We start from the raw sequence: 21,252 nt of genomic DNA, 5'->3' as shown, positions 1-21,252 counted from the left end.
AATATGTGTTAAGTAATTAGTAAGGGGTGGTAAGTAAAGGGTAAAAAGAAAAAAGTGGTAAGTAAGAGTTACAAGTATTGAAAGGTAATAGGTGATAAGTAATGAGTAATGGGTAACAGGTGATAGGTAGTAAGTAATGGGTAATAGGTAATAAGAAAGGAGTAGTAAGTGAAAGGTGAACAATAATAAGTGATAGGTTAGGGGGTAAGTGTGTGAAAAGTAGGGGGGGGGGGGGGGAAGAAGGGGGGAAAAAACATTTTTTGGGGTTTTTCTTTTTTTGTGTTTTTTTTGGGAGGTGGTGGTGTCTGGGGAATCAGGGGAGTTATAATTTAGGAATTAGTGCTGGGGTAGGTCTGAAAGGCTTAGAGGTGGACCGGCTTTCAAACCTCGTAACTGGGTGATGGGGGTTAGTGATGTTATCGTCTAGGTCTATGCTAGAAAGGGCCCCTAGTTTAAGAAGCCTCGCCAGAGAGCCCAAATATTGGCCCCTGTAAGGGGTGTCCAATGGATCAGGTCTTGGGAGGTGTGAAAGTCCTGTGGAGGGATTTTGGGGATGTGGCTGAGATCCTCAATGGAGTTGTTTAGGTCAAGCAGTCTAATTTTGTGGTCCTCAGGTAAGTCGTTCGAGTAATTAATTTTGGGGACCAGGATGGTGGCCATTGGAAATGTTGACTCTGCTATAACGACCATGTCCTTAAGGATTTTTTTAAGGAACTCTCTAGAGTTCCTACCCCTGTTGTTTAGGCCAAAAGATAAGATTACTCTTTTGACCTCCGGGTAAGGTCGGGGAATCCCTGAGAGTATTGCGGTAGCGTGGTCGAGTCTGGCTCCTGGGTAGGTGTCCACCTGAATTTTATTATCCTGGATGTGGGGGAGTCTCCTGAGGTTGGAATCCCCCAGGATAATGGTCTCATGTGTGGGGTGGAGGGTCCAGGAGGTTTTGTCCCCGTAATGGTCATGTAGGGTGTGGAGTGCCGTAAGACTAGGGTTGGAAGGTGGGGTGGGGATGCCCTTATCCGTACTGGTGCTGGGGTTGTGTGTCCTACGGGGTGTTAGGGTAGGAGGGGGACCTAGGGGGAAAGTGATGTTCATTAGGGGGAGGGTTTTTTCTTTTTTCCTTTTGGAGGTAGGTGTTGATTGGGTGTGTGGGGAGGGGGAGGGGGGTAAAGAGGTTTTGTTAGTGGGATGGGTTGGAGTGGGACCTTGGGGTATTGAGGACGGGTAGGGAGGTGTCAATGGAATACGGGGTTACCGGCTTGGAATCCCCGGAGGGTGCGGTCATATGGTCGTTTGGAATGAGGTTGTGGAGTTTGGGGCCGGTGGTAAGGAGAGGGCTTGTCATACCTGTCATTCAATGGGGTCGGGGCTGCTGGTATGTTGGGACGGGGCAGGACAGTAGTGCCATGTGGCGGAGTATCCCTGTGGGGCCAACGGGGTATTAGGGTAGGTGGGGGACCTGGGGGGAAGGTGATGTCCATCAGGGGGAGGGGGGGTTTTGTTCTGTTGGGAGGTAGGTGTTGGTCGTGTGTATGGGGAGGGGGAGGGGGGTAAGGGGGTCTTGGAGAGGGCTTGTCATACCTGTCATTCAATGGGGTCGGGGCTGCTGGTATGGTGGGACGGGGCGGGACAGTAGTGCCATGTGGCGGAGTATCCCTGTGGGGCCAACGGGGTATTAGGGTAGGTGGGGGACCTGGGGGGAAGGTGATGTCCATCAGGGGGAGGGGGGGTTTTGTTCTGTTGGGAGGTAGGTGTTGGTCGTGTGTATGGGGAGGGGGAGGGGGGTAAGGGGGTCTTGTTTGTGGAAAGGGTCGGGATAAGGCGTTAGGGTATTGGGGATACCCTAACGCCTTTCGGAAGGTGCGGTCATATGGACCTTTGGAAGGAGGTTTTGGGGTTTGGGGCCAGTAGTCAGGGGAAGGTCTAACATTCCTGTTCTTCCAGGCCATGGTGGTGGTAGGTCTGTGGAGAGAAGAAATTGAAGAGGGAAGAGCTAGTAAATAGATGGAACCAATGGGAGAGTAGGGTTCAGCACTGGTTCAATGCTCGTTGAGGCCCAATGGAGAGAGTGTCTGGAGGCGACCGATCCAGATTCTCTCCCTACTTTGTCTCTGGGGGCGGGTCCATGTAGGGTCGTGGTCCAGACCCGTCAGGGTGAGGAAGCCAATGTCATGAAAACCAAAGTGTTGTACCAGTAATGTATTTGATTAGAGGTGGTTTGTTATATTATATAAGTGTTGAGTCAGTCGGGTGCCCAGGAAGTTACCCGTCTCCCCCACATAGGTCATGCCACAGAGTCTGCATTTGATGGCATAAATACAGTTGTAGCTCCGTAGGGACAGGGATGAGGGGGTGGCAAATGTCAAATGTGTTAATCTGGTTTTAATAGAGCTAGATTGTTTGAAGTGGGGGTGGTGTTTTTCGGGCTGGGTATTGAGTGGTTTGAGTTTACTGCGGACCAAGAGATCGCGGAGGTTAGGGTTCCTCCTGTAGGCCGATACCACCCTGTGTTTATCGAAGGGGTCTAAGTTGGACAAAATTGATACAAAGTTATTTTTAAGGGAGTTGTTTATTAAGACTGTGCTGCTGTTATAAGTAGTGACTAGGGGTAGGATTGTACCCTCCTGGCGGGGGCGGGTTTTTAGGAAAGAATCCTTGGCTTTGCGGAGGAGGGAACGAGTGCAACCCCTGGTCCGGAGGACCTGAAATAGGGTATGGGTGGCCATCTCAAAGTCTCTGTGCTGGGTACAGATGCGGTGGAATCTAAGTAATTGGGACTTTACTAGGCCTCTGAAGGTGTGGGGAGGATGGAAACTAGTTCGGTGGAGGAGAGAATGGGTATCAGTGTCCTTAAAAAACACTTTGATATCCAATTTGCCTGTTAGGGGGAAATTATTTCCTTTGAAGGTTGTGGTGTCTAGGAAATCAATGGAGTTAAAATCAAGGTTATGTTTGAGGGTAATGGATTTGTGGTGGGAATTTAGTAGATTAGCGAATTCCTTGAATTCTTCCCTGGAGTAAGGCCAAATGCCCCAGATGTCGTCTAAGTACCGGAGGTAGTAAGATGGTTTGAGGGGGCATAGTGTAGGCCTATGTCTCCTACTGAATCACTGGTCCATAGTGTAGGCCTATGTCTTGGTCTCACCATCACTTCCTACCGATTGTCGGAAGAGAAAAAAAACACACAAGTTAAATGCCAAATGACAATGACATGATTGACACCAACCAGTCTTCAATCATGTCTTCATCTACTCTCCACCAGTCCTGTAGCTCCCTCTACTGGCCAGACGCTGCATGCTCCCCACAGGGGGCCCAACAGTGTTTACACAATTTAGTCTGGCAGTATTGTTGTTAATAGGACCACAGTTATAGTCTGGCAGTATTGTTGCTAATAGGACCACAGTTATAGTCTGGTAGTATTGTTGTGATCAGGTCTACACAGTATAAATCCTGATTTTACGACATTATAATTGTACTGTGACTGTAACCAGGGAGTAGCTAAAAGGACTGTAGAATTTAGGAAGGGGCTGGTTATCTAACTAACTCTGAGCTAAATAGGCAGTGTAGGAGGATACAGGCAGGGGGCGCCAGCAAACCGTTAAAACTAGCAGTTACTATCGTTAGCATTAGCATGGGAATTAGCATTAGCATTGAATTAGCATTAGCATTAGCATTGGAATTAGCATTAGCCTTAGCATACAAACAACTAAACACACGGTAACGGTATCCCATATGAACAACACATTTATTTACATAACTGATGTATACATCCCCAGATATATACACTCCCTCCCCGCCGGCCACACACACACTCAATCACTCACTCATAGTATCTGGCCTGAACAGGCTTATAGTCCCGGACTGTGGTGCGCGTTGAGGCCTGGTTGGATGGCATGTGCGTCGAGGAAGGTAGCAGACAAAAGGGGGGGGGTGACGTAGCAACGCGGAGGGAAAGGGCCTTCTTCGTGGTCCACGACGAGGTGAAGGGCCCAGGTCCGGTGGTCCACGTCGAAGCTCCGATGGAGTCAGCGTTCGGTCGCAGTCCGCTCGTGGAGGCGACGATTCTGTCCAGTTTGGCGTCTCGCTTGGTCCAATCGTTAACAGCCGGCTGCTGGCAAGGCTGTCTAACGGGAACACAACTAAACGGGCTATCACAGCTCTGAACTCGATAATCACTCTTGGTCTTCAGCTTCAGCACGGGGTGCGTGTTACTGAATCCGCCATCTTAGATTGACTTCTCGTTACTCTCTCTCGTTTGGTCTCTCTCGTTCTGATTCTCATCACACACTGACACACTGAGCACTTCCGTTCCTATATATACACCACCGAACCTAGCATCCGGGTCACGGACACACCCCGGATATACCACGTCATCAAACATATACATAAACATTACAATAACAATACATACACTTCACGAAACGTATATGAATAGTATAGAAAATAACAAAGGAAATAACTGGGGCAAGATAGGGCTGGTTTGGGGAAACTAAACTGGCTCTAAACTGTGGGCCTTCACAACAGCCGCCCCATGAAACCCTCGGTTTCAGTTAACTAAGGAAGGCACACTGGCTAGGCTGCTCTAGCAGCGTGAGGTAGGAGGTGATAGTGTCCTTCGTAATTTGAGGGAGCTCAATCAGGCGTGCCACAGGTCGGGTGTAAGTGCGACCACCAACGTCCACGATGGCCGTCCGCACCCTTCCATCCGGACCCGGCAGGACCTTGGTCACTCTGCCTGTCTGCCAGGCGGCGCGTGGAAGGGACTGATCGATCACCAGTACCACGGCACCTTCGGACAAGTTGTCTCTCTCCCTCAGCAGAGTCTTCTGCTTCTCCTCCTTCTCCAGGGCGCGGATGTGCTCCTCGAAGCAGATCAGAGCGTCTTCCTTGTCCATGTTCTGCAGCTCCTCGTACTCAGCGAAGGTGGGGTTGTCCAGCAGGTACTGCTGGGCCTCGGACCAGGTGGTGCGGTAGGTGACGTTGGCCATGTTGTCCAGAATGCTCTTCAGCGCCTCCCAGTTCCTCTTCCTGAGCTGCTTGGCTTGTTCCTTCTCCTTCTTAGCCTTGTAGGCCTTAAACGCTTGCTTCTTCTCACTCAGCTTGGGCAGGGCGCTGTAGCGTGGGTCGTTGATGATCATTCTCATGGCTTGCTCCCATGACGCGTTGGATGAAACACCCTTCTCCTTCAGAAGCTCTTTGAAGGCCTGCTTGGCCTCCTCTTTTGGGTTCCACTTGTACGTTTTCTTCGCCAACTCCGGCCTTTCCTCCTTGGAGGCGTCTACAATACTGGCTGAGACTTCCATGGCTGACGTGTACTCGACGGAGTTGACGGGTGCGTCAATGCTGACCTCGGCCACGTGAGGGTGCATGGCCACCTGCAGGTGTTCCTCGGCAACAGCTGTTGCCGCCATGGCCTCCATGTCCATCATGGTCGCCATGGTAGCAGCAGGATCAACCTGAAGAGTGGGAACGGGGGCGGTGCCAGGAGCTGCAGCTTCTACCGTCCCATTCTCCTCCGCTTTGATCATCGCTTCAAGATCTTCCAGCTCTTTGGGCTTGGTCCACCGGGACTCCTTAGTCTGGGAGTTGTAGTAGTAAGGCTTTCCCGTGTCAGACTTGTACTCCTTCCACGGGCACTTAGACAACAGTTGCTCAGCAGGAGATTTCAGGTCGTCTGGTTTCTCCCATGAGGACTGTTTAGTCTCTGTGTTGTAGAAGTAGGTCTTCCCATCCAGAGACTTATGCTCTGTCCACAGAGGCTTCTTCTTTGGTTGGTCATCCTGTGGTGAACCATTTGTGGTACTAACTGTTCCAGGTGCACTGGCAGCAATAGATTCCACTCCAGGCGGTCCGGTTGGTTGGTTTGCTTCTTCGGTTCGGACATGGAGGGATGACGTAGCTCTCCCGTCTCTCTCTCCCCTCGGTAGCGCCTTGGAGGGCCCACCCAAGCGCAGTCTTAACAGCCATCGGGCAGCCTCGTGGTCCTCTCAGCGGAGGACGGAGCGACACGATCAGTTCAGCGTTGTCCGAGCCGATGAGAAGGGTTGGCTCCGCTCCTTCTATCGGATGTAGGTCTACTCGCCGTAGGTGGGAATATCTTGCGCGTAATCTCTCCAGGGGGTAGTCGTAGCGGGAGAGCGCTAGCTGGTCTGCGGTGAAGACATTCTTCAGCCGATATCTGTCCGACGGCCGCCCCGCCGGGGAGATGGAGAAGTTGATTCTCGCCCCGGTGACCTCTTTAAGGTCGCGACGTATCGTGCGCAGAGTCAGCTTCTCCGCAGTCCCTTGGAGCCCCAACTGGCGCGCTGCCCCCTGGAGAAGGATGGTCCGTTCCGACCCGTCGTCTAGAACGGCGTACGTGTCGTACACAGCGTTGTTGTGGTGAAGTCGGACCTTCACCACCTTCAGTAGGACCTTGGAGCCGCTGCTCCGGGCTGGGTCTAGGTAGTAGACAGGTGTTGCCTCTTCCGGTGCGCTACCGGACCTAGGGCTTCTGGTGCCCTCCGTGGACCTGGCGAGGGAGACCTCGTGTAAGATGTTGAGGTGGACCTCCTCACAGCGGTTGCACTTTCTCCTCAAGGTGCAGTTCTTAGCCAGATGGTCGCGCCCACAGTTCCAGCACCTCTTGTTCTCCTCGAGCCACCTCTGCTTGGCCTCGGTACTCAGGTTGTTGAAGTCACTGCACTCATTGAACCAGTGCTCGCTGGTGCAGTACGGACATGGCGGTGGACCTCTCCGTCCCTTTTGATGGGGTTGAGAGGAATCCTTTCCCTCAGGTCGGGCTTTCCTCTCTCTCCGAGGCTCCTCCTCCGTGTGCAGCACTCCTACTGGGCGTCCTCTGTTCGAGCTCGGCCCGTCCCAGCGGTCTCCCTTCTCCCTCTCCTTCTTCGGCTCAGCGTAACCCATGGCGTCTACGTTGGTGTCATGCACTTCCTCCAGTAGGAACTCCACGAAGGCAGCCATGCTCAGACCCAACTTCCCGGGGTTACGAACGCGCTGCTGTCGCCGGAACCTCTCCTGCCGGAAGCGTGGGATCTTGCGGAGCAGCCGCTCTACGTTGGAGGTGCTGTTGATCTCGCTGGCGCCAGCTGGGCCCTGCGTCTTCAGCATTCCAACCAAGGTGTGCACGCGGAGCGCGAAGTCATCCAGCGCCCGGTCATCCTTGATGGGGGCCTGCTGTTCGAGGGCTTGCAGTTCAGCAAGGGCGTGGTTCCAGGGACGACCGTAGCGGGCATCCAAGTCGGCGAGCGCTCTGGTGTAAGGTGTCGGTGCGGAGGCATGGGCCAGAACCATGTTGTGGGCTCTGGGGTTCCTCACATGCTGAAGGAGAATCGCATATTTGTAGGACTCTGAGCAGGAGTCGTCCAAGAGCGTGTCTAGGCAGATGCGTAGTTCCACATACTGGCTCCTGTCCTCGTCCTTGAAGAAGGGGAACTTGGGTCCCTCCACCTGGGGAAACATCCTGTAGTGGATGATCGGGGCTGGAGTGACGGTCTGGGTGTCCGGCCTGCATGCATTTTGGTGCACTGGAGGACCTAGGGGTGTGCTACGCTCTTGGGGGATGGTTCCCCTCCCGGGCAGCGACGCTGGCTCCCTCTGGGCCGCGTAGCGGTCGGGTCCCTGGTCCTCTTCCTTCCAGGTGGTCAGCTGGGCCTGTAGTTGGACAGTCATGGCGGGGGTCATGGAGCCATCGGCGGGGGGTTCAGGAGATGGCACTCGAGAGGGCCGTGCGGAGGATGCTCTGGAGCTACGGGCCGACGGAGCTCTGCTGATGCACACGTCGCGCATGGTCTGCAGCATTTCCTCCATCTTCTCCGCGCGCAGTTGCTCTCTCTCCATCTGGAGGCGGTCGCGCTCCATCTGGAAGCGTTCACGTTCTAGCGCCTCCTGGCGCTGTCTCTCCGCCGCGCGTTCCGCTCCGTTCATCTGGAAGCGTTCACGTTCTAGCGCCTCCTGGCGCTGTCTCTCCGCCGCCTCCATCTGGAGGCGCTCGCGCTCGAAATGGATGCGTTCCCTCTCTCGTTCACGCTCGAACTGGAGGCGTTCTCGCTCTAACGCCACCTCGGCCTGTTGGCGCATACATTCGGACAGCGCGGCACTACTCCCTCTGGAGTGCAGGCTATCCGCCCCAGAGGCAGAACTGCCCACGGAAACCCTGGACCGGGAGGAAGCCACTGAGCGGCAGGAGCTAGGTCTCGAGCGCGCCGTACTGGGAGGCAGATCGTTAAGGCTGAGGCCCTCCCTCTTCCGCCCGCAGGCGCTGTCGGACCGGGCCTCTCCTTCCTGCTCTTCCGTTTCCACGGCAAAACCCTGCGGTTCTGCCATCTCATCCTCAGGCTGGTGCTCTTTGAGGGCTGTCTCAGTGCTAGCCACCCGCGCGCCGGCGGACACCTCGGCCTCTCCGACCACTGTATCCCGTGGAGTGCGCTCCTCGCTACCACTCAGTGAGCTTTCGAGCTCAAGCTCATACTCCTGTAACCTCGGAGGCAACCGCGGGACTCTCTGTGGTCGTGGCTCTGGCTCAGGGGGCGGAGAAGGGGGGGTAACTGTCTGGTCTGGTTGGCTGCGCTCAGCCATGCTATCACTACACTACCTATCCGGCTCGAAGGACCAATTGTAACCAGGGAGTAGCTAAAAGGACTGTAGAATTTAGGAAGGGGCTGGTTATCTAACTAACTCTGAGCTAAATAGGCAGTGTAGGAGGATACAGGCAGGGGGCGCCAGCAAACCGTTAAAACTAGCAGTTACTATCGTTAGCATTAGCATGGGAATTAGCATTAGCATTAGCATTGAATTAGCATTAGCATTAGCATTGGAATTAGCATTAGCCTTAGCATACAAACAACTAAACACACGGTAACGGTATCCCATATGAACAACACATTTATTTACATAACTGATGTATACATCCCCAGATATATACACTCCCTCCCCGCCGGCCACACACACACTCAATCACTCACTCATAGTATCTGGCCTGAACAGGCTTATAGTCCCGGACTGTGGTGCGCGTTGAGGCCTGGTTGGATGGCATGTGCGTCGAGGAAGGTAGCAGACAAAAGGGGGGGGGTGACGTAGCAACGCGGAGGGAAAGGGCCTTCTTCGTGGTCCACGACGAGGTGAAGGGCCCAGGTCCGGTGGTCCACGTCGAAGCTCCGATGGAGTCAGCGTTCGGTCGCAGTCCGCTCGTGGAGGCGACGATTCTGTCCAGTTTGGCGTCTCGCTTGGTCCAATCGTTAACAGCCGGCTGCTGGCAAGGCTGTCTAACGGGAACACAACTAAACGGGCTATCACAGCTCTGAACTCGATAATCACTCTTGGTCTTCAGCTTCAGCACGGGGTGCGTGTTACTGAATCCGCCATCTTAGATTGACTTCTCGTTACTCTCTCTCGTTTGGTCTCTCTCGTTCTGATTCTCATCACACACTGACACACTGAGCACCAGTGATGCCGGTAACGCGATACTAAGTAACGCGATACTCTAATCTGAATACTTTTCCCAGTAACGAGTATTCTAACGCGATACTATTTCCAAATCAGTAATCGGATTAAAGTTACTTATTCAAGTGGCTGTGCGTTACTATTGCGTTACTACCTCATAACTTAGGCTAAATGCAGTATTTCTTTGTAATGTTCGATAGTAAACAAACATTTCTCGCGTCTTGGGGAGTGACGTCAGTGCCCACGTTTTCAACACGAGGTTACTATGGAAGGCCATGCCCGCAAAAAACGGCTCTCGACTATCGCGAGATTGCAGCAGAATCGCTCACGTGTATCACCACGCTGATTGCACAGTGTAAACAGAAGCGTAGCATACACAATGGAGCGAGAACAGAGATATGCGTTAAATAGCTGGAAATATAAGGATTATTTTGAGTTTGTGTCAGCAAAGGATGACAAGAACATAAATGTTGATCATTGATAAACTAAATTGATAAGACTCACCCAGTTTAGGATTAGGATTATATTAGGATCATATCTGAATGGTCAGGGTAGGTTTTAGGTTTTGTGAAACCACTCCTTGCTAGTTACTGTTAAATAAAGATTATATTTATTTTATTGTTTAAAAACAAGTATTTATGTTGGGTGAGGCAAAGAAAGACTCTTTATTTTGTTGTTTTAAGTTATTGTTTAAAGTTTAATTATGCAATTTAAGTTACTGTTAAAATAAAGTGAGTTTTGGCAAAACCAGTTTTCATGTTTATGTTGCGGGGGGGGGGGGTCGGGTGCCTAGGCAGCTGCCAATAGTAACTAAAAAAGTAACTAGTAATCTAACTTAGTTACTTTTAAAATCAACTAATCAGTAAAGTAACTAGATTACTTTTTAAAGGAGTAATCAGTAATCAGTAATCAGAATACTTTTTCAAAGTAACTGTGGCAACACTGCTGAGCACTTCCGTTCCTATATATACACCACCGAACCTAGCATCCGGGTCACGGACACACCCCGGATATACCACGTCATCAAACATATACATAAACATTACAATAACAATACATACACTTCACGAAACGTATATGAATAGTATAGAAAATAACAAAGGAAATAACTGGGGCAAGATAGGGCTGGTTTGGGGAAACTAAACTGGCTCTAAACTGTGGGCCTTCACAACAGTGACCGTCATATTTTTTCTCCGCCAACTTGGAATGGATCTCTTATCCTTTAACACCCTAAGGAGAGACATGCACCATGCATGTCCATATGCAATTTTGGACCAATCAGACTTACAGGTGATTTTAAGTTAATTTTTATAAGTTTGGCCAGATTTTGCACCTTCAGAAAAATCCATCATGGCGGACCTTATCGGTTCTTGAGGCAAATATGTTCCCCATGAGGAAAGACACATATGTACCAAGTTTCATACATCCGGGGTGGAAATGCCAGCATTCTGAAGTTAATTATTTACTTTTGGTTATTATAGCGCCACCTATGGTTTAATCATGGTCATTCTTTCTGCCATAGTTACTGATGCTCTCTAGTTGTGGCATGCACATTTATAGCATTTTCGGTCAGGGACTTTTTAAGCTATTTGACCAAAGCGGGGAAAAAGAATAATAAGGAGTATAACAATAACAATAACAATTAACCAATAACAATCTAATAATCTAATAACCAATAACAATACTGTTCCTACGTAGTAGTAGTAGGAACACTAATTAAGACAAGTATCCCAGTTCTAGTGGCAGCTGTCATGTGAAAAAGACAGGATACTACATGAAAACCATTGTCTTTTTCAACATATTTAAACATATGGACATTTGATTTTCATTTGAACAATATTGATGGATGGAGGTAATATAACTAATCAAATGAAACAGAAATTATTATTTTCTTAAATATGTAATCTATTTGTAAAATGGAATTAATGGAAATGCAATTTTCTTGTGAGCAAAAACAAGACACCCCCCACATGTATTGCTACTTTGTGTATTGCTACTCTGTGTGTAAATGATTAGAACATTGTTAGAGAGGATTTTGGAGGAGCCTGTCTTATTTAAACCTCAGACATTTAGTTTGGTTTGCTCTTGATTGTTGAAGTGAGTGGTGTCACCATGGAGATAAATCGAGCTCTCTGAGGCCTGCAGAAAGAGGGTTGTAGATGTGTATGAGTCTGGGAAGGGATTTATAAAGATATCCAAACAATTAGAAATCAGCCATTCCACTGTCCTGAAAATAATTTACAAGTGGAGAACATTTAAAACAACTGCCAACATGGCCAGGTCAGGCCGTCCAAGCATTTTCAAACACCATGACTTCTGGAACAATGTGTTTTGGATGAAGTATTTATGCACAGTAACAGAAGACTTGTTTGGTACAAACCAAAGACAGCATTTGAGCACAAGAACCTCATAGCAGCTGTGAAGCATGGGGGTGGAAATGTAAGCAACTTACCATGAGAGGAAGGGGGTTGTGGAGTACCCTGTACCAGTGGTAAATGTCTCCACAACCCCCTGCCCTCGAATGGTTAATTGCTTTTCTACAAAAGCTACCACATAATATAAAAAATACACAGATGTAACATTATTTCAAAAATACACAGTTGTAAGTTGTAACATTAAATTCATTTATTTACAATCATTAATCATTTCTTGACTTACTTGACTTAGGTCCTTTTTCTTCAGGGGGGTATTCCATCAACATCGCTAAAAGAAAATCCAGGTTTAGTCTGACAAGTCTCACGAGAGTTCCTAAAAATACCCATGCATATTCTGATAAGTCTCGCGAGAAGTTATCAAAAATAAGCCAGGATTTTCCTTTAGCAACGTTGATGGAATACCCCCCGGGTGTGAAGAGTAGGGCCTCCAACGAATTGACGCCACCGGTCTCTGTCCCTCGCCACAGCGGCCGCCGCCTCCCGGGATCTCAGACCCGGCATGTCACGCTGCCTCTCGACGGTTCTCCTCCAGGTTTCTTTGGGGCTTTCCCCTTTTTCTTCGTCCATCATTCAGGGGTCCATCTGAGGGCTGTGCGTTGATGGTCATCCGGGCTTTTCCTCAACACGTGGCCGATGTACTTCCATCTTCTCTTTCTGATCTGCGTGCTTACTTACCATCTCTATACCAGCACGTTCTCTCACTTCTTCGTTTGACGAAGACTGACTGCTGTTCCACAACTTCTTTAAACGATTAATCATTTCAGAATACATATATCCTTCCGCCACAGAATATAGTCCCATAAACAACGTTAACGATTGCATTGTAGGCTTGGCCACAATTCACTGGCCTTTGAGCCAACTTGTTCGTGATTGGTGCCTTGGAATGACACTCCAGATTGGTAGACTGCTATTGGCTAAACAGTGGGCGGAGTCAGCACAGGTGTTCTTAATCAGATTGATTGGGAGGCGCATTGATACTGGAAATGCGGTCGGAGCTGAACTGAAGGGAGTTGGGGGTATTTACCACTGTTGCTAGCCAATCAGAATCCAGTATCCAAACATGAATTCTATATTGTATCACAGGGTGCTTGAGGAAAATGTGAGACCATGCAAAATTGAAGCTAAAGCAGATGTGGACCATGCAACATGACAATGACCCAAAACATTCCAGTAAATCCACCAACGAACGGCTCAAAAGAAAGAAATGGAGAGTTCTGGAAAGGCCAAGTGAAAGCCCGGATCTGAATCCTATTGAGATGCTGTGGGGTGATTTGAAATGGGCTGTGCATGCAAGACAAGACACCCCTCAAACACATCTGGAATAATTCTGCATGGAGGGATGGGGAAAAACTGTGTCAGAGATTTAATTGAGGTTATTTCAGCCAAAAAGTGCAATACCAGCTGTTATGAAGGCCCACAACTTAGAGCCAGTTAGTTTCCCCAAATCAGCCCTATTTTGCCCCTGTTATTTACTTTATTATTTTCCATACTATTCATGTAGGTTTTCGTGAAGTGTATGTATTGTTATTGTAATGTTTATGTATATGTTTGATGACGTGGTATATCCGGGGTGTGTCCGTGACCCGGATGCTGGGTTCGGGTGGTGTATATATAGCGACGGAAGTGGTCTGTGCGCCAGTGTGACGAGAATCAGAGTGATGAGAGTAACGAGAGAGAGTAACGAGAGAGAAGTAACGAGAAGTCGACCTAAGATGGCGGAGTCAGTAAAACGCACACCGTGCTGAAGCTGAAGACGCCAAGTGATTATTGAGTTCACAACTGTGATAGCCCGTTTAGCTGTGTCCCCGTTAGCCAGCCTTGCCAGCAGCCGGCTGCGAACGTTGGACCAAGCGAGACCCAAGCTGGACAGAGCGGTCGCCTTCACGAGGTGGATTGCGACCGACCGTGGACCACCGGACCTGAGACATTCACACCTCGTCGTGGACCACGAAGAAGCCCCTTTCCCTTCGCGTTGCTACGTCACCCCCCCCCTTTGTCTGCTGCCTTCCTCGAAGCACATGCGAGCTCCAACCAGGCCTCAACGCGCTCCTTTCAGTCCGGGACTCTGAGCCTTTTCCAGGCTAGGTACTGTGAGTGAGTGATTGAGTGTGTGTGTGGCCGGCGGGGAGGGAGTATATATATATGGGGATGTATATATCAGTTGTGTAAATAAATGTGTTTGTTCATATGGGATACCGTTGCTGTGTGTTTAGTCGTCTGTTAATGCTAATGCTAATGTTAATGCTAATGCTAATGCTAATGCTAATGCTAATGCTAACGATAGTACTGCTAGTCTAAAGGGTTGCTGGCGCCCCCTGCCTGTATCCTCCTACACTGCCTATTTAGCTCAGAGTTAGTTAGATAACCAGCCCTTCCTAAATTCTACAGTCCTTTTAGCTACTCCCTGGTTACAATTGGTCCTTCGAGCCGGATAGGTTGTGTAGTGATAGCATGGCTGAGCGCAGCCAACCAGACCAGACAGTTACCCCCCCTTCTCCGCCCCCTGAGCCAGAGCCACGACCACAGAGAGTCCCGCGGTTGCCTCCGAGGTTACAGGAGTATGAGCTTGAGCTCGAAAGCTCACTGAGTGGTAGTGAGGAGCGCACTCCACGGGATCCAGTGGTCGGAGAGGCCGAGGTGTCCGCCGGCGCGCGGGTGGCTAGCACCGAGACAGCCATCAAAGAGCACCAGCCTGAGGATGAGATGGCAGAACAGCAGGGTTTTGCCGTAGAAACGGAAGAACAGGAAGGAGAGGCCCGGTCTGACAGCGCCTGCGGGCGGAAGAGGGAGGGCCTCAGCCTTAACGATCTGCCTCCCAGTACGGCGCGCTCGAGACCTAGCTCCTGCCGTTCAGTGGCTTCCTCCCGGTCCAGGGTTTCCGTGGGCAGTTCTGCCTCGGGGGCGGATAGCATGCACTCCAGAGGGAGTAGTGCCGCGCTGTCAGAATGTATGCGCCAACAGGCCGAGATGGCGTTAGAGAGGGAACGCATCCATTTCGAGCGCGAGCGCCTCCAGATGGAAGGAGCGGAACGTGCGGCGGAGAGACAGCGCCAGGAGGCGTTAGAGAGGGAACGTGCGGCGGAGAGACAGCGCCAGGAGGTGTTAGAGAGGGAACGCATCCATTTCGAGCGCGAGCGCCTCCAGATGGAGGGGGCGGAACGCGCGGCGGAGAGGCAGATGGGGAGAAAGCAACTGCACGCGGAGACGATGGCGGAAGTGATGCAGACCATGCGCGACGTGTGCATCAGCAGAGCTCCGTCGGCCCGTAGCTCCAGAGCATCATCCGCACGGCCCTCTCGAGTGCCATCTCCTGAACCCCCCGCCGATGGCTCCATGACCCCCGCCATGACTGTCCAACTACAGGCCCAGCTGACCACCTTGAAGGAAGAGGACCAGGGACCCGACCGCTACGCGGCCCAGAGGGAGCCAGCGTCGCTGCCCGGGAGGGGAGCCATTCCCCAAGAGCGTAGTACACCCCTAGGTCCTCCAGTGCACCAAAATGCATGCAGGCCGGACACCCAGACCGTCACTCCAGCCCCGATCATCCACTACAGGATGTTTCCCCAGGTGGAGGGACCCAAGTTCCCCTTCTTCAAGGACGAGGACAGGAGCCAGTATGTGGAACTACGCATCTGCCTAGACACGCTCTTGGACGACTCCTGCTCAGAGTCCTACAAATATGCGATTCTCCTTCAGCATGTGAGGAACCCCAGAGCCCACAACATGGTTCTGGCCCATGCCTCCGCACCGACACCTTACACCAGAGCGCTCGCCGACTTGGATGCCCGCTACGGTCGTCCCTGGAACCACGCCCTTGCTGAACTGCAAGCCCTTGAACAGCAGGCCCCCATCAAGGATGAACGGGCGCTAGATGACTTCGCGCTCCGCGTGCACACCTTGGTTGGGATGCTGAAGACGCAGGGCCCAGCTGGCGCCAGCGAGATCAACAGCACCTCCAACGTAGAGCGGCTGCTCCGCAAGATCCCACGCTTCCGGCAGGAGAGGTTCCGGCGACAGCAGCGCGTTCGTAACCCCGGGAAGTTGGGTCTGAGCATGGCTGCCTTCGCGGAGTTCCTACTGGAGGAAGTGCATGACACCAACGTAGACGCCATGGGTTACGCTGAGCCGAAGAAGGAGAGGGAGAAGGGAGACCGCTGGGACAGGCCGAGCTCGAACAGAGGACGCCCAGTAGGAGTGCTGCACACGGAGGAGGAGCCTCGGAGAGATAGGAAAGCCCGACCTGAGGGAAAGGATTCCTCTCAACCCCCTCCAAAGGGACGGAGAGGTCCACCGCCATGTCCGTACTGCACCAGCGAGCACTGGTTCAATGAGTGCAGTGACTTCGACAACCTGAGTACCGAGGCCAAGCAGAGGTGGCTCGAGGAGAACAAGAGGTGCTGGAACTGTGGGCGCGACCATCTGGCTAAGAACTGCACCTTGAGGAGAAAGTGCAACCGCTGTGAGGAGGTTCACCTCAACATCCTACACGAGGTCTCCCTCGCCAGGTCCACGGAGGGCACCAGAAGCCCTAGGTCCGGTAGCGCACCGGAAGAGGAAACACCTGTCTACTATCTAGATCCAACCCAGAGCAGCGGCTCCAAGGTCCTACTGAAGGTGGTGAAGGTCCGACTGCACCACAACAACGCTGTGTACGACACGTACGCCGTTCTAGACGACGGGTCGGAACGGACCATCCTCCTCCAGGAGGCAGTGCGCCAGTTGGGGCTCCACGGGACTGAGGAGAAGCTGACTCTGCGCACGATACGTCGCGACCTTAAAGAGGTCACCGGGGCGAGAATCAACTTCTCTATCTCCCCGGCGGGGCGGCCGTCGTATAGATATCGGCTTCAGAATGTCTTCACCGCAGACCAGCTAGCGCTCTCCCGCTACGACTACCCCCTGGAGAGATTACGCGCAAGATATTCCCACCTACGGCGAGTAGACCTACATCCGATAGAAGGAGCGGAGCCAACCCTTCTCATCGGCTCGGACAACGCTGCACTGATCGTGTCGCTCCGTCCTCCGCTGAGAGGACCACGAGGCTGCCCGATGGCTGTTAAGACTGCGCTTGGGTGGGCCCTCCAAGGCGCTACCGAGTGGAGAGATAGAGACGGGAGAGCTACGTCATCCCTCCATGTCCGCACCGAAGAAGTGCAGACCATCAACTGCCTTCACACCAGTGTGGACTCCATGAATGCGGCGCTACTAGACAACGTCCAGAAGCTGTGGACGTTAGACGTTGCGCCCTACAAGAATGAGAAGCTCTACGTACGGTCAAAGGAGGACGTCTACGCCATAGACCTCCTTAAAGCAAAGACGGTGCGTATCGAAGTCCAGGGCGTGAAGAGATACGTCACACCACTACTCCGAAGAGAACCCATGCCGGAGTTTCGAGTATCCCCTCGAACCGTCCTACAGTGTCTGACCAGCACTGAGAAGCGTATGAGGAAGGACGAGGTCCTTGCTGCTTCTTACAGAACGGAGATGAAGAAACTGACGGAGTCCGGTCTGGTGAAGAAGCTTGAGCCAGCCGAGGCGAACCAGAGTGCCGAGTCTTGGTACCTCCCGCACCACAATGTTCACCACAACGGGAAGAACCGAGTGGTCTTCAACTGTAGCTACCAGGTGGGGAAGCTCAACCTCAACCACTATCTTCTCCCTGGTCCAACCTTGACCCCAGCCCTCTTGGGAGTTCTGGTGCGATTCCGTCAGCAGCCGATCGCAGTCAGTGGTGACATTAAGCGAATGTTTCACCAGGTCAGGATGTTGGAGGAAGACAAGCCACTCATGAGGTTTCTGTGGAGAGAGGACCCGAGCGACCCCGACCCCTCTATCTACCAGTGGGAGGTGCTACCCTTCGGGACGACCTGCAGCCCCTGTTGCGCCACCTATGCGCTACAGACTCACGCCGCACAGGAGACGGCACCTCCTGGAGTGTTTGACGCCGTCCATAAGAGTTTTTACGTGGACAACTGCCTTCACAGTTCGAAGACAGCCACGGAAGCCCGTCAGCTAGTCCAGGACCTGCGTGCTCATCTCCAGGAGGGTGGATTTGAGATCTGCCAGTGGGCCAGCAACGACCCGCAAGTCATCAGAGACCTCCCGAAGGAGGCCACCTCGACCAGCAGCGAGGCTTGGGTCTCTCACTCACCAGATGATGCTCAGGAGATGACGCTCGGACTTATCTGGCAGTTCCAGACCGACACTCTACGCTATCGCAATAAGCCTGCCAAGCCCCAACGCGTCACGATGAGAACGATATACAGCACTCTAGCGAGCCAGTACGACCCACTGGGATATATCGCTCCCTTCACGACGATGGCCAAGGTACTTGTCCGGGAGCTGTGGGCCCAAGAACGAGGATGGGACGATCCTCTGCCTCGTCACCTAGAAGAGAAGTGGAAGGCCTGGGAGCAGGAACTTCCCACTCTTCAGCACATCAAGCTGCAGCGGAGCTACTTCCCTCCCTCCACGGACCTAGAGAGGAGTGTCCTCACGTTACATGTATTCTGCGACGCCTCGGAGATGGCGTACGGGTCCGTGGCATACGTCAGAGCGGCAGAGCTTGGAGGTGAAGTCCACGTCTCGTTTGTCCTGGCACGTTCCCGAGTAGCGCCGAAGAAGCAACAGTCCATCCCAAGACTGGAGCTGTGTGCTGCCCTGAACGGCGCGCAACTGGGAAGGTTCCTGCTCGACGAGCTCCAGCTACCGCTGATGAGCGTCACCATGTGGTCAGACTCCACTACCGTCCTACAGTGGTTGAAGTCCAGCTCATGTCGGTATAAGGTGTTCGTGGGCACCCGAGTCGCAGAGATTCTGGAGTTGACTGAGGTGAACTGCTGGCGTTATGTAGACACCAAGAGGAACCCTGCTGACGTCATCACGAGAGGGGCAACTCTCCAGGATCTGGCTGAGCCCCACCTGTATCACACGGGACCAGACTTCCTACAGGAGCGGGAGTCAGAGTGGCCAGCCACGCCGGCGTTAGCAGAAGACAGAGAGGACAAAGAGCTGCGTAAGACGTTGTTCTGCGGAGTCACCCAGGTCGTAGACCCTGAGACTACTCCGGGAGAGGAGTGTGAGACGCTCGAAGAGCTGCAGAAGAGGATGTTCTGCTCCAAGGCCGGTCTACCCCTAGATACTACGCTCAGCGCCGAAGATTACACCGCGGCGGAGCTCCTGGTGCTGCAGAGTGCCCAACAGGATGCCTTCTCCCGAGAGCGGGAGTGTCTCGAGAAAGGGAAGCCGATCCCCTCGGACAGTAGACTCCGCGGCTTAGCTCCAGAGCTCGACGGTGTTCTCATCCGCGTGGGTGGCAGACTGCGCCGCGCTCAAGATCTAGACCTAGACACGAAGCATCCCATCGTGCTTCCCACTAAGCATCAGGTCACCAGATTGGTCATCAAGCACCATGATGACAAAGTGCAGCACGCGGGTGGAGAGCGTGTCTTCGCGGAGGTACGACGGAGATTCTGGATACTCCATGGACGGGAGGCGGTACGGAGATATCAAAGGTCCTGCTCGGACTGCCAGAGGTGGCGAGCCACGCCGCCGCAGCCCATGATGTCCGATCTGCCCGAGGACCGGCTGCGACTGAGACAGGCTCCGTTCCACTCTACTGGGGTCGACTGTTTCGGGCCACTCCTAGTCCGAAACCGGCGAGCCTCCGAAAAGCGGTGGGGCATCATCTACACGTGCCTGACGACGAGAGCAATGCACCTGGAAGTTCTGCACCAGCTCACAAGCGACAGCTTCCTCATGTCCTTCAAGAGGTTCACCTCCAGGCGAGGGACCCCTAAGACCCTCCGGTCGGACAGAGGCACCAACTTCGTCGGTGGTGAGGCCGAGCTGAGGGCGAGCTACGCTGCGATGACTGAGGAGGCCCGTGACCGACTCGCCTCCCAGCAAGTGAAGTTTGAGTTCAACCCCCCAAATGCTCCACACTTCGGGGGAGCCTGGGAGCGGGAGATTCGCTCAGTAAAGAACGTCCTACGTACCATTCTCGGACAGAAGGTGCCTACCGATGAGGTGCTCGGGACTGTACTAGCAGAGATTGAGGGCATCTTGAACTCCCGGCCCCTAGGCTATACCTCCAGTGATGTAGCAGATCTGGATCCCATTACGCCCAACTTCTTGCTGATGGGGCGGCGAGACTCTGCACTGCCTCAGGTAGTCTACGACCCTGCAGAGCTCACCGGAAGAAGATGGTGGAGGCACAGCCAGGTGCTCGCGGACCAGTTTTGGAGGCAGTTCATACTGCACTACCTGCCGACCCTGCAAGTCAGGCAGAAGTGGACGAGGGAGAGAGACAACTTGTCCGAAGGTGCCGTGGTACTGGTGATCGACCAGTCCCTTCCACGCGCCGCCTGGCAGAAAGGCAGAGTGACCAAGGTCCTGCCGGGTCCGGATGGAAGGGTGCGGACGGCCATCGTGGACGTTGGTGGTCGCACTTACACCCGACCTGTGGCACGCCTGATTGAGCTCCCTCAAATTACGAAGGACACTATCACCTCCTACCTCACGCTGCTTAGAGCAGCCTAGCCAGTGTGCCTTCCCTAGTTAAATGAAACCGAGGGTTTCATGGGGCGGCTGTTATGAAGGCCCACAACTTAGAGCCAGTTAGTTTCCCCAAATCAGCCCTATTTTGCCCCTGTTATTTACTTTATTATTTTCCATACTATTCATGTACGTTTTCGTGAAGTGTATGTATTGTTATTGTAATGTTTATGTATATGTTTGATGACGTGGTATATCCGGGGTGTGTCCGTGACCCGGATGCTGGGTTCGGGTGGTGTATATATAGCGACGGAAGTGGTCTGTGCGCCAGTGTGACGAGAATCAGAGTGATGAGAGTAACGAGAGAGAGTAACGAGAGAGAAGTAACGAGAAGTCGACCTAAGATGGCGGAGTCAGTAAAACGCACACCGTGCTGAAGCTGAAGACGCCAAGTGATTATTGAGTTCACAACTGTGATAGCCCGTTTAGCTGTGTCCCCGTTAGCCAGCCTTGCCAGCAGCCGGCTGCGAACGTTGGACCAAGCGAGACCCAAGCTGGACAGAGCGGTCGCCTTCACGAGGTGGATTGCGACCGACCGTGGACCACCGGACCTGAGACATTCACACCTCGTCGTGGACCACGAAGAAGCCCCTTTCCCTTCGCGTTGCTACGTCACCCCCCCCCTTTGTCTGCTGCCTTCCTCGAAGCACATGCGAGCTCCAACCAGGCCTCAACGCGCTCCTTTCAGTCCGGGACTCTGAGCCTTTTCCAGGCTAGGTACTGTGAGTGAGTGATTGAGTGTGTGTGTGGCCGGCGGGGAGGGAGTATATATATATGGGGATGTATATATCAGTTGTGTAAATAAATGTGTTTGTTCATATGG

The 21,252-nt window shown here is 52.6% G+C and overlaps 1 protein-coding gene across 1 annotated transcript in view; it reads right to left on the bottom strand.

Annotated features, from left to right (window-relative positions):
* The window catches only part of LOC308171301 (uncharacterized protein), a gene marked incomplete at its 3' end in the record, with an annotated part of 170,780 nt that overhangs the window by 91,223 nt on the left and 58,305 nt on the right, over positions 1 to 21,252 (bottom strand). The gene's annotated exons all lie outside the window — the stretch shown is intronic.

Source organism: Nansenia antarctica (genome assembly GCF_963989245.1).
Source record: "Nansenia antarctica genome assembly, chromosome: 15".
In the NCBI taxonomy this organism is placed as follows: domain Eukaryota; kingdom Metazoa; phylum Chordata; class Actinopteri; order Argentiniformes; family Microstomatidae; genus Nansenia; species Nansenia antarctica.
The sequence above is the reverse complement of the archived record's forward strand: the minus strand, read 5'-3'. Positions and strand labels throughout refer to the sequence as shown.